Genomic DNA, 14,958 nt, shown 5'->3' with positions numbered 1-14,958 from the left:
AGTAAGATTTTTTAACATTGAGGATATTGATGATACCTGAGATGCTAGTGAAGAAAGAGCGTCTACTTCATGTATTCCAGCAACTTGTCTTCCTAATGCTGCTCGATTGGTTGGCCATTAGTAATTGTTGCTGGCAATCCTCTCAATGATTTCATAAGCCTCATTATAAGACTTAGAAATGAGAGCACCGTTAGCAGAAGTGTCCACTACCATCCTCGTGTAAGCATTGAGACCATTATAAAATGTCTCAAGTTGGATGCAATGTGGGATTCCATGATGAGGGGACTTCCGTAATAATTCTTTGTACCTTTCCTATGCCTCATACAAGGACTCATCATCCATTTGTTGAAAAGTAGTGATCTCGTTCCTCAACTTAGCATTCTTGCTAGGTGGGAAATACTTCATAAGGAATCTTTTTGCTAACTCTTGCCACATGGAAATTGAGTTTGGTGGCAATGAGTTCAACCAGGCTTGAGCTCTGTCCCTTAGTGAATACGGCAACAGCTTCAATCGTAATGCATTTTCGGGTACTCCGGCTAATTTGAAAGAATCGCTCACCTCCATAAATAGTCTTAAGTGTAGGTGAAGATCTTCGGTAGGTTTAGCTAATGTGAACTCCATTGGACAGCTTCATGTGTAAGCAAAGTATCTTGGATGAATGTGAAGTCTTGGGAGCTCAATAGCTTCTCTAGATTCGACTATGGGATGAATGAAACATTCAAGAAGTATCTCTTGGCCGAATAAACACCTAGGGAAGTCATTTGGGCAGCAAACAATTCATATATTTCACCCACATACATTTGGCCATGTATGGAACTAGAAGGGAGCTTGAATCTGGCTGTACATGAACATGCAATAAATGCCTTCATGATCCAATGCATGTAATTAACCTTCCATGTACTTGAACATAATTCCCTCTAAGCATTGAACCAAGTCGTGCATGAATCTTCTCATTCATTGAACAAACCCATACATACACCTAGCCTTTAATGTATCTCCATATTCGGTCAAACCTACAAAGACATGGACACATTTAATTATATCATTTAATCATAATTTAAATAGCAACTAACAACATAAATAACAACTAACTAATTTCGGACACATTAAATTAAAATTAACTAGCATATTAAATTCAGCTAGCTCAAATAAACAAAAACAATCAATGAACTAATTTGAGCTAAAGAATTCGGCATGAGCTGTAGCAAATTAAGTTAAAACAAATTTAAAACTTAGTTTATTGAAATGGAAAAGAAACGAGCTGGAAAGAAGTTGAATTGAGCTCAAACGAGCTGAAACAAGCTCAAGTGAGCTGATTGGAGCTGAATTGAGCTTGGGGAGCTGGGGAGGAGCTGAAGTTGGTTTGTAAAAGAGTGAAATGAGTCTTTAAAGAGTTTTCCATAGCTTCTCCAACTTCAAGGGGCTTGATTTCATCCCAAATGCGCATCAACAAAGCTGTTAAAGCTTCTTGAAGTCACTTGGTACGAGCTCGAGTCATGGGACCTTTTGGCAGCTCGATAGGATCCTGATTCACACTTGAGGGAGCCCCGGGTGTGCATACATCACCTTGTACTGGTGAATTTAATCGGGCTTGATGCCTAGCAGACTTATTGCAAGTGTATAAAATCAAACTTTGTGTCTAGCAGGCCTTATGCCAGTGTGTGATACAAGCTTAGGCCTAGCAGGTTTTATGCCGGTGAAATACTATAAGTCTATGCCTAAAAGACTTATTGTTGATGTGATAAATGAATACGTTGAATGAGCTAAAACGATCAGGTACGTGATAGATGGACTATCTATTTGAAAACAAGATGAATTGATTTCTTGATATGTGATGAAAAAGAATACATGAATTTGATGTAGTACATGTGCTAATTTGAGAAATAAATTTGATCTTATAATTGTACATGAATGTAATGTTAAACTTTGAGTGATGAATATATGTCTTAAAATATATATATGTATATTCGACTATATAAGTCAACGTGATTTTTAAATTTGAGAACGTATTGGTAATGTATACTTGTATATTCGGCCAAAGAGAAATTGCCTTATGAAAGTATATGTTATATATGTGTGGAATTAAAAGTTTAAAATAAAGGTGATTAAAAATGCATAAGTTGATTTATTTAATTGAAATGATTAGTAATTGAAATGTTATTATGCATTAATTGCTTAATTTGCTTAAGGCTTAGTAAGCTAAGTTAGCTTACTTTGTGTGTATATATTTGTCTTTGTTTTATAGATTTTGGAGATCGTTACATGCTCGAGGATCGTCAGTAAAGTCAATCGCACTATCGTTTATTCTCGCTACTTTTGAAAGTTTTAAATTCAAACTTATGGCATGTATTGTAACACCCCAAACCCGAGACCATCGCCGGTGTCGGACCCGAGGGGTTAACAAGCCAAGTTCACATGTTTTTGCCCACCAATTTGACATTTCCAGTCAGGCTGGAAAACTGCGTCACTGTCGCCTTAAAAATCATATCTCGAGTTTCAAAACTCGGAAACTGGTTTCGTAAATTTTCCTGAATTTAGACTCATATATCCATCCATGGATTTATTTCTAGGATTTTGGTCGGGCCAATTGGTACAGTTTATTAGTTAAAGTTACCCTGTTACAGGGATCGACTGCTCTGACCTTTGCGCGGTATAACTTGAATATCTCTCTGTACAGGGCTTTGATGCTGGTTTCGTTTGTTTCTAATGAAACTATACTCAAAATGGAATCTGTACATATAAGGTATATCTCCTAATTCTTTTGGATAATTTATAGTGAATTTTTAAAGTTGCGACAGGGAACCCAGAAACCATTCTGGCCCTGTCTTACAATAGCTTTAATATCTCTTAACCTGTAACTCCTATGACCATTTCGTTTCTTCCATATGAAAATAGACTCATCAAGGTTCATTTACATAGCTTATTCACTATTTAATTCCATTCCTATGAATTTTGGTGATTTTTCACATTCATGCCACTGCAGCTGGCAGCATCTGTTTTAAGATAGGACTTACCTATTTGGTGGTCTCCATGATTCAACTAGTCTTACCATACATAGGTTCATATATGATCATTTTAACCATGCCAATGGCTGATCATATGACCAACATTCCCATTTCCAAGCCATAGCCACATCATGACACAAAATATATACATACAACCCACAATTAGTCTAAGTTCATGCTTCCTTTTCGAGCCATTTTCGCATGGCCGTACATACTTACATTACAACATATTTAACAAACAAGGGTAGTCCTATACATGCCATCTCAAGTTCAACCAAAAATTTATACCAAAATGGAGGCTTGATAGTGTGGATGACTTCGACTTCAACGATCCCAAATCCGATTGCTTGAGCGAAATCTAGAAAACTAAGAGCCCAAGCAACGGGTAAGCATTTTTATGCTTAGTAAGTCTCAAGGAATATAATTAACTCTAATTACAGCAATACATTCACATAGCCAAACGCATCATTTCATTAATACACATTCTTACTTCATACTTCATCATTATATAAGTTCGCAAAGCATCAATCAATTCAATAACTGAAATTCATTAGTCGATTGAGCGAATGTTGCTCAAACACGCCGACTTTCCAATGCACATATAACGTACCTTATCCTTTGGGCTTTCCGAGTGTACTAATTGAATTCATTTCAGCAACCAACACTCACCTCCAGCCCAAGATTCTTCGAATATAACCGGATATAATCACGTGCACAAATGCCTTGGTCTTAGCCCGGATAGAATAACTCACGAATGCCTTCTGCCTTAGCCCGGATATAGCCACTAGCACAATTGCCTTCGGTCTTAACCCGGATATAATTTCCAGCATAATTGTCTTCGGCTTAGCCCGATATCATTCAATTTCTCATGCACACATACATCAATAATCATTGGACATACATATTTCATTTTCGTTACTAAGGCTCAAACACAATTATAATCATTAGCATATTCACCTTCGGGACTTAGCCCGGGTGGAATTCAAATACTCATACACACATAATCAATAATCATACACAACCATATTTCATCTCACATAATTCAAGTAAGGTCACTTCTTGAGGACTTACCTCGGATGTTGTCGAACGGCTTTTTCGGCTATTCGATCACCTTTTCCTTCCCCTTGTCCAATTGTGGCCCTCTTAGCTCTTGAGCTAATTCAAACAAATTCAATTTATTAAAACCTCATTGTGCTTGCTTATGGCCGAATATGACAAGGATTTTAAATGGTCATATGGCCACTCTTTAGCTTGAATACACAATGGTCATGCACATTTTATACTACATCAAGCAATTCAATACAATTTATTTGAGCATCAAGGAAATGCTAAGGCCTTCAATAGGCTACCCAAGGCCGAATATTCATGTACATGTTGAGGTCAATTTTGCACTTAATACCTCACAAAAACAGCATGCAATTTACTAATTAATGCTTTGCACATTGTGGCCCAAAACTTATAATATAGCATCAAGCACCTACATGTGTGCTAGGCGAATTGTGCTTGAAATTTCACAAGCATTCTTCCACATCTTCTTCTTTAAACCAATATATTCATCACTTAGTTCATAACCAAAACATAATGCTAAATCATAAATATGCATATATGAGCATGGCCGAATTTTCAAGGTGTCCATAGCCATCCAAAACACAAATTTTAACTAACATGCAAGAAGCATGAATCATGCTCAAGAATGCATCATGGCGAATATGACAATCATGCTCCTTTTCAACTTCAATCATGATAAAACAAAGAGAAAACTCAAAATCTTACTCATGAGTAGAAAATCCATCATTGCATGCATCATCATCAAGCTTCACACTTAGCATGCAATGGCTTTATCACCATAACAACTTTGCCCAAATACCATTTCCATGGCATAACAAAGATTTGAGCCATGGCTAACATGCACATCAAGTTAGTAACCAAGTCATGCATGAAACTCCTAACACAACCTCATACATACCTTAATCTTGATGTAAACTTAGCCAAATCTCCTTCTAGGTCTCTTCCAACCCAAGCATGAAGCAAAAATCCTCCCCTTTTCCCTTAGTAATTTCGCCAAGAAGATGAGAAAGGATGAACAAATTTTTCTTTTCTTTCCTTAGTACATTCGCCAAGCCTATGGAGAAGGATGAACATTTTTTTTCTTTTTCTTTTTCATACTCTTATTTTATTATTTCAAACATGCACCACTAGCAAAACATGTTTAAGACATGTTTTCTTTTGCCCATATTCATCACCATGGCCGCCACTATAGTCAAATTTGGGAATTTGACATGCAAGGACAACATTTCCTAATGTGCATCAATAGGCCACTTCCACATTTGCCTATCTCAAATTCTAAATTTTCTCACACAAGTCCTTTCTAGTGAAATTCACCTTTATAACACTAAATCAATCATCAAAAAATGTCATACATGAATACTCACATATTATAGGCATCAAAATAAATTTTAAATTATTGTTATGCCTCGGTTTTGTGGTCCCGAAACCACATTCGGCTAGGGTCTATTTTGGGCTGTCACAACTCCCCCTCTTAAGGAATTTTCGTCCCGAAAATCTTACCGTAAATAGGTTCGGATATCGCTCTCTCATAGAGTTCTCGGTCTCCCAAGTAGCTTCTTCTATCCCGTGCTTGAGCCATAACACTTTCACTAGCGGAACCCACTTGTTTCGCAACTCTTTCACTTCTCGTGATAGGATACGAATCGGTTCTTCTTCATAACTCATATTAGCTTGAATTTCAATTCGATGGACTAATCACGTGCGATGGATCGGATCTATAACGTCAAGCATCGAAACGTGGAAGACATCGTGAACCTTTTGAGTTCGGGGGCAAAATCAAACGATATGCCACCGGACCGACTCGCTCGATATCTCATATGGCCCAATGAACCTCGGGCTCAACTTGCCCTTACTACGAACTCGAGTATCTTTTTCCAAGGCGATACCTTGAGAAACACTTTATCACCCACCGATACTCGATATCCTTATGCTTCATATCCGCGCACGACTTTCGACGATCGAAGGCTATCTTCAAACTTTCACGGATTACTTTCACTTCTGCTCAAAGATCCCTAATCAAATCCACCGAAAATCTTGCTTTCACCAAGCTCGGTCAAAACAATGGTGTACGGCATTTACGCCCGCATAAAGCCTCGTAGGGTGCCATCTTAATACTCGATTGAAAGTCGTTGTTGTAAGCGAATTCAATCAACGGTAAATACCGCTCCCAGAACCACTAAACTCGAGGACGCAACATCTTAACATATCCTCGAGTATCCGAATTATCTGCCGGATTGACCATCGGTTTGGGGGTGAAAGGCGGTGCTGAAATGCAACTTGGTACCCAAAGCTTCTTGCAACTTTTTCCAAAATCGCGAGGTAAATCTCGGATCTCTATCCCACACGATAGAAATAGGCACCCGTGTAATTTCACAATCTGAGAAACGATAATTCCGCTTAATTTGTCCATTGAAAATCCGTATGTACGGGGACAAAGTGGGCCGACTTAGTCAATCGATCTACCACGACCCAAACCGCATCCTTCTTACTTGTCGACAATGGCGGTCCGGATACAAAGTCCATTGTGACTCGATCCCATTTCCACTCGGTTATCGTGATTGGTCAAGTAATCTCAAGGCACCGATGTTCCGCTTTCACTTGTTGACATATTAAACATCTCAAACAAAGTCGGAGATGTCTCGCTTCATACCATGCCACCAAAATCGACGCTTCAAATCATTGTACATCTTCGTACTCCGGGTGGATTGCCATTCGGCTACAATGGGCTTCATTCGTAATTATCGAAATGAGTTCAATTCTTTGGGACACACAGACGACTTTTGAACCTCAAACAATCGTCATCGCCGATTTGAAACTCCGAGTCCTTGTTCGAACACACGCAGCCCGCTTTTGCAACCAACTCGTCATCGACTTTTCGAGCTTCTCGAATTTGGTGTGTCAATAATGGTTTGGCTTTCATTTCAGCCACTAACACACCGTCGGATCGGATAGACAAGTGCACATTCATCGTCAGTAAAGTGAATAACGATTTACGACTCAAGGCATCCGCAACCACATTCGCCTTTCCGGGTGATAGTCAATGATCACTCATAATCCTTTAACACTCGAGCCAACGTCTTTGTCGCAGATTTAAGTCTCGTTGGGTCATCAAATACTTGAGACTTTTGTGATCCGAGTATACATGGAACCTTTCACCAAATAAGTAATGTCGCCAAATCTTTAAGGCGAATACGATGGCGGCCAATTCGAGATCATGAGTCGGATAATTTTTCTCATGTGGCTTTAATTGCCTCGACGATAGGCCACAACTCGACCTTCTTGCATTAATACGCAACCTAACCCAAGTAGAGAGGCGTCGCTATAGATAACAAACTCCTTGCTTGGGACTCGGGTTGCACTAGAATTGGGGCTTCATCAAATAAGTTTTCGTTGATCGAAGCTTCTTTTGGCATTCTCGTCCATTCGAACTTAACATCCTTTTGGAGTAGCCGTCATCGGCGTGGCTATCGTTGAGAAGCCTTTTACAAATCGTCGGTAATAACCTAAGAAGCCCCAAAAAGCTTGAACCTCGAATATTTCTGAGGCTTCCAATTTAGTATGGCTGAAATTTTATTCGGTCGACTCGAATACCCGATGCAGATACCACATGACCCAAGAAGCTAACCTCTCTTAACCGTAACTCACACTTGTTGAACTTAGCATATAATTGCTTGTCCCGTAAAATTTGTAGCACTAACCGCAGTGTTCAAAGATGTTCGGTCTCATTTCTTGAATAGACCAAGATGTCATCAATGAACACGACTATGAATCGATCCAAATATGGTCTAAAGATTCGATTCATTAAATCCATAAATACCGCAGGGCATTAGTGAGCCCAAACGGCATCACCAGAACTCATAGTGACCATATCTCGCTCAAGGCGCCTTGGGCACGCCTCAATCTCGGATTCGCAATTGATAGTAGCCCGATCTCAAATCTATTTTCGAGAACACCGAGGCTCCCTTCAGCTTGATCGAACAAGTCATCAATACGTGGCAACGGATATTTGTTCTTTATCGTCGCTTTGTTAAGTCGACGATAGTCGATGCATAGTCGCATGGTTCCATCCTTCTTCTTCACGAACAACACCGGTGCACCCCAAGGCGAAAAACTCCAAGAGCAAAACCTCTATCCACCAATTCTTGCAACCGAGCTTTCAACTCCTTCAATTTCGTTGGTGCCATACGATACGGAGCTATCGAAATTGGAGTGGTACCAGTACCAATTCGATGCCAAATTCTATTTCCGAACAGTGGTAAACCCGGCAATTCTTGGGAAAACATCCGGTATTCACAAACCACGGGCACAGATTCGGGTTTCTTCTCGATTCCTTGTCATCGAGTACGACGCAAGGTACACTTCGCACCCTTTTCTTACATATTTCGGGCCAACATCGCCGATATTACGGTGGCAACCCTTTAAGTCCGTGGACTCAACCCGAATTATTTCATTATTCGCGCACCTCAAATCGATAGTCTTGCTCTTGCAATTTACAACCGCATCGTGCATGGTCAACCAATCCAAACCAAGAATAACATCGAACTCATCGAATGGCAAAAGCATTAAGTCCGCCGGAAAACAAGAACCTCGGAACACTAGGGGACTTTTCTTGCACACTTTGTTAACAAGCACGTAATGACCCAAGGGGTTTGACACCCGAATTACAAACTCAGTAGACTCAATGGGCAAAGTCTTACTGGATGCTAAGGTTTCACATATATATGAATGAGTAGAACTAGGGTCAATCAAAGCAATTACATTTGTATTGAAAAGAGTGAAAGTACCGGTAATAACATCTGGAGAGGCAGCATCCTCGCGTGCGCGTATGGCATAAGTCCTAGCAGGAGCACGAGCCTCAGATCTGATGGTAGCATCTCTAGATCCTCTCTGACCGCCACTGACATTGCCCATATTTCTAGGTGGCCTACCTCGAGCAGTGGTAGCACCCGGGTTTGCACTCTGACTTGCATTCTGTTCATGCATCCTCGGGCAATCCTTCATAAAGTGGTCGGCCGATCCACACTTATAGCAGAGCGATCACGAAACCAACAGCTCCCGAATGCCATTTGCCACAATGTGGACACTCCGCCTCTCTCGGCGATCATTTCCGCCACCGTGATCGAGGTGACTCGTGTGGTCACAGGGGTCGATCGCGTCCTCGTCTAGAAAAGCCCAAACGCCTCTAGACCGGCTCGCATCATCTCGAAATCTCTTCGATGCTTGTTGAAGAGACTTTCCCGAGGACCTCTTTCGGAATTCTCCAATCCCCACATCAGCTTTTTGTTTCTCCTTTCTAAGCTCTTCGGCTTTACAAGCTCGCTCAACAAGTACTACGAACTCTCGTATCTCGAGAATGCCAACAAACATCCTTATATCATCATTCAGCCCATCCTCAAGCGTTTACATAATAGCTTCGGACGAAATGCATTCTCGCTGCATCGGCTAAGCCTCACAAACTTTCGCTCGTAGTCAGTAACGGACATAGAACCTTGCTTAAGATCAAGAAATTCCTCCGCTTTTGGTCGATGAATCTCGATCGATATACTTTTTTGAACTCGGTTTGAAAGAATTCCCAAGTCACTTGCTCTCTAGGCACCACGAAGTCGAGTACTCCACCAATAGTAGGCGGACTCACGTAGCAAGGAGATGGTACACTTTAAGCACTCATCGGGTGTACAGGATAGCTCATCAAGCACCGGATAGTGTTATCTAACCAAAATTCAGCGCTTCGGCATCATCATCATCCGTAGCCTTAAATTCAGTGGCCCCATGTTTTGAATCCTATCGATTGGGGCTTACTTAACCTTATTTGGTCGATCAACGGAGGTATTGTAGGTGCGAGGGTTGCATTTGTCGGGAATGGAGGTTGTGGAACAGCCGTGTTGGTTCGAATGTATTGATTAAACCATTCGTTCATCACAATATAAAAGGCTTGCTTAGCCTCGTCATTAGGATTGCTGGCCATAGGTTGAGAGTCCGCCGGCGCTGTCCCTTGCGCGAGAGCAGGCGCCACACTCTCCACATCATCAGCTATCGCTCGGTTGGGATCGGGATCCATTGCTATAAACAAACATAAAGTCAAGTTGTCAGAAATCATCACACTATCGATTCATCATTTAATGGCATGTATAGCTAGACCCCAAACACATCACGGTAGTCCTAGAATCGACTAAACCGTGGCTCTGATACCAATAAAATTGTAACACCCCAAACCCGAGACCATCGCCGGTGTCGGACCCGAGGGGTTAACAAGCCAAGTTCACATGTTTTTGCCCACCAATTTGACATTTCCAGTCAGGCTGGAAAACTGCGTCACTGTCGCCTTAAAAATCATATCTCGAGTTTCAAAACTCGGAAACTGGTTTTGTAAATTTTCCCTGAATTTAGACTCATATATCCATCCATGGATTTATTTCTAGGATTTTTGGTCGGGCCAATTGGTACAGTTTATTAGTTAAAGTTACCCCTGTTACAGGGATCGACTGCTCTGACCTTCGCGCGGTATAACTTTAATATCTCTCTGTACAGGGCTTTGATGCTGGTGTCGTTTGTTTCTAATGAAACTAGACTCAAAATGGAATCTGTACATATAAGGTATATCTCCTAATTCTTTTTGGATAATTTATAGTGAATTTTTAAAGTTGCAACAGGGAACCCAGAAACCATTCTGGCCCTGTCTTACAATAGCTTTAATATCTCTTAACCTGTAACTCCTATGACCATTTCGTTTCTTCCATATGAAAATAGACTCATCAAGGTTCATTTACATAGCTTATTCACTATTTAATTCCATTCCTATGAATTTTGGTGATTTTTCACATTCATGCCACTGCAGCTGGCAGCATCTGTTTTTAAGATAGGACTTACCTATTTGGTGGTCTCCATGATTCAACTAGTCTTACCATACATAGGTTCATATATGATCATTTTAACCATGCCAATGGCTGATCATATGACCAACATTCCCATTTCCAAGCCATAGCCACATCATGACACAAAATATATACATACAACCCACAATTAGTCTAAGTTCATGCTTCCTTTTCGAGCCATTTTCGCATGGCCGTACATACTTACATTACAACATATTTAACAAACAAGGGGTAGTCCTATACATGCCATCTCAAGTTCAACCAAAAATTTATACCAAAATGGAGGCTTGATAGTGTGGATGACTTCGACTTCAACGATCCCAAATCCGATTGCTTCGAGCGAAATCTAGAAAACTAAGAGCCCAAGCAACGGGTAAGCATTTTATGCTTAGTAAGTCTCAAGGAATATAATTAACTCTAATTACAGCAATACATTCACATAGCCAAACGCATCATTTCATTAATACACATTCTTACTTCATACTTCATCATTATATAAGTTCGCAAAGCATCAATCAATTCAATAACTGAAATTCATTAGTCGATTGAGCGAATGTTGCTCAAACACGTCGACTTTCCAATGCACATATAACGTACCTTATCCTTTGGGCTTTCCGAGTGTACTAATTGAATTCATTTCAGCAACCAACACTCACCTCCAGCCCAAGATTCTTTGAATATAACCGGATATAATCACGTGCACAAATGCCTTGGTCTTAGCCGGATAGAATAACTTCGACGAATGCCTTCGGCCTTAGCCCGGATATAGCCACTAGCACAATTGCCTTCGGTCTTAACCGGATATAATTTCCAGCATAATTGTCTTCGGCTTAGCCCGGATATCATTCAATTTCTCATGCACACATACATCAATAATCATTGGACATACATATTTCATTTTCGTTACTAAGGCTCAAACACAATTATAATCATTAGCATATTCACCTTGGGACTTAGCGGGTGGAATTCAAATACTCATACACACATAATCAATAATCATACACAACCATATTTCATCTCACATAATTCAAGTAAGGTCACTTCTTGAGGACTTACCTCGGATGTTGTCGAACGGCTTTTTCGGCTATTCGATCACCTTTTCCTTCCCTTGTCCAATTGTGGCCCTCTTAGCTCTTGAGCTAATTCAAACAAATTCAATTTATTAAAACCTCATTGTGCTTGCTTATGGCGAATATGACAAGGATTTTAAATGGTCATATGGCCACTCTTTAGCTTGAATACACAATGGTCATGCACATTTTATACTACATCAAGCAATTCAATACAATTTATTTGAGCATCAAGGAAATGCTAAGGCCTTCAATAGGCTACCCAAGGCGAATATTCATGTACATGTTGAGGTCAATTTTGCACTTAATACCTCACAAAAACAACATGCAATTTACTAATTAATGCTTTGCACATTGTGGCCCAAAACTTATAATATAGCATCAAGCACCTACATGTGTGCTAGGCCGAATTGTGCTTGAAATTTCACAAGCATTCTTCCACATCTTCTTCTTTAAACCAATATATTCATCACTTAGTTCATAACCAAAACATAATGCGAAATCATAAATATGCATATATGAGCATGGCCGAATTTTCAAGGTGTCCATAGCCATCCAAAACACAAATTTTAACTAACATGCAAGAAGCATGAATCATGCTCAAGAATGCATCATGGCGAATATGACAATCATGCTCCTTTTCAACTTCAATCATGATAAAACAAAGAGAAAACTCAAAATATTACTCATGAGTAGAAAATCCATCATTGCATGCATCATCATCAAGCTTCACACTTAGCATGCAATGGCTTTATCACCATAACAACTTTGCCCAAATACCATTTCCATGGCATAACAAAGATTTGAGCCATGGCTAACATGCACATCAAGTTAGTAACCAAGTCATGCATGAAACTCCTAACACAACCTCATACATACCTTAATCTTGATGTAAACTTAGCCAAATCTCCTTCTAGGTCTCTTCCAACCCAAGCATGAAGCAAAAATCCTCCCCTTTTCCCTTAGTAATTTCGCCAAGAAGATGAGAAAGGATGAACAAATTTTTCTTTTCTTTCCTTAGTACATTCGCCAAGCCTATGGAGAAGGATGAACATTTTTTTCTTTTTCTTTTTCATACTCTTATTTTATTATTTCAAACATGCACCACTAGTAAAACATGTTTAAGACATGTTTTCTTTTGCCCATATTCATCACCATGGCGGCCACTATAGTCAAATTTGGGGAATTTGACATGCAAGGACAACATTTCCTAATGTGCATCAATAGGCCACTTCCACATTTGCCTATCTCAAATTCTAAATTTTCTCACACAAGTCCTTTCTAGTGAAATTCACCTTTATAACACTAAATCAATCATCAAAAAAATGTCATACATGAATACTCACATATTATAGGCATCAAAATAAATTTTAAATTATTGTTATGCCTCGGTTTTGTGGTCCCGAAACCACATTCCGGCTAGGGTCTATTTTGGGCTGTCACATGTATAGGCTGGATGGTGTTTCGACATGATGAACCTTGGTTTTGTATAAAAGCCATGCAAAAATGGCTTATTTAAATGCTTGAATTTGGTTTTGGTATAATGATGGTTTGAGTCCATTTTGGTTATTATGCAATGAGTCAAGGATGAATGATATTTGTGATATCTATTTGAGCGTTGAAGTTGCTTGGTAAGTTTGGATGTGTGCATTGGATTGATTCGGTTATGGTATGCATAGATAATAGACTATTTAAATTTTTGGTTGTTGTATTTGGTCAAAGAGTTATATGTGATTTGGCATTAAAGGTTGTTTGGCTATGTCCGAGTATGATATAAGTTTGCCTTGATATGTTCATTATATGGTATAGAAGATTCATGTTTTGTATATATAAATATATCTATTAGTAGTTAATGGCTTACTCTTGAGAGGTATAAATTGTAAAATGAGTTGGTTTGAAAATTATACAATAATGTATTGTGAATTTGGATATAAGATAAAGGTATATGAGATGGTTATGACTAACTTGTGATTCGGTATTTGCTATTATAAATTATGCATATGATGAATTGACTTGATATGTATCTCATCAAAAGGTATACTACGTAATAGGTAGGTTATATGTAAAATTATTTGCGTCTTAGGCAAAGTTTAGATGACCAAATTGATGATAAATAGGTTAGTTGTGTATCTGCATTTTTGGCATGTGAAATGAGTGCATTTCAAATTGTTACTTGTGTTATAAAATGGTTAACTATAAATAAATGGTTGAGTATAATTTTAGTTTGTGAATTAAGCTTGATAAGTTTCGTTATTAATGTTCAATTATAGTTCATGTTTAATATGGTTAAAATGTATATAAGGTTTATTTGTTTAATGAAACATATTTGACTATTTGTGAAGATATGAATGCCGTGTATGCTGATGATTAAATTGTCATGTGTTAGATTTTTATTCTATTTAATTTGTACATGTCTCGAAATATGTCTTAAAATGTTTGATGTTTATTAGATATCCGAATTTGACTTGTATTTGTATATTATGTAATGATAAAATTTTGATTAATATTTATTTGGACATTCGTATATACGTATGAATATGACTTGTGTGAATATTCAGAGTTGTGCTTTTGTCCAGTAATGCCTTCGGACCCTAATCCGATGACGGATACGGGTTAGGGGTGTTACATTTTATTGGTATTAGAGCTACGGTTTAGTCGATTCTAGGACTAACGTAGCATGTGTGAGTATAATTATACATGCTATAAGATTTATTGTGATAGTGTGATGACTTCTGACATTTGAAAATGTGTTTTTGTATAGTAAATGGATCCCGACAGAGCTGTAGCTGATGATGTCAAGAGTGTAGCGCCTGCTTTTGCGCAAGAGACAGCGCCAGTTGAATCTCGACCGATCTTGAGTAGCCATGAGGGGGAGGCTAAACAAGCCTTCTATCATATGATAAATGATTGGTTTACTCAATATATCTGAACTAACCTGGCTAC

General features: G+C 39.0%; 1 non-coding gene across 1 annotated transcript; it reads left to right on the top strand.

Annotated features, from left to right (window-relative positions):
* Window positions 1–268: 268 nt before the first annotated feature.
* On the top strand, window positions 269–375 carry LOC128281895 (small nucleolar RNA R71). The gene has a single exon (XR_008272176.1). It is a non-coding gene; the product is annotated as a small nucleolar RNA R71 (small nucleolar RNA).
* The last annotated feature ends 14,583 nt before the right edge of the window (window positions 376–14,958 follow it).

This window comes from Gossypium arboreum, chromosome 1 (genome assembly GCF_025698485.1).
Source record: "Gossypium arboreum isolate Shixiya-1 chromosome 1, ASM2569848v2, whole genome shotgun sequence".
NCBI lineage: Eukaryota > Viridiplantae > Streptophyta > Magnoliopsida > Malvales > Malvaceae > Gossypium > Gossypium arboreum.
Note: the sequence above shows the minus strand (reverse complement) of the source record. Positions and strands in the feature narration are given on the sequence as shown.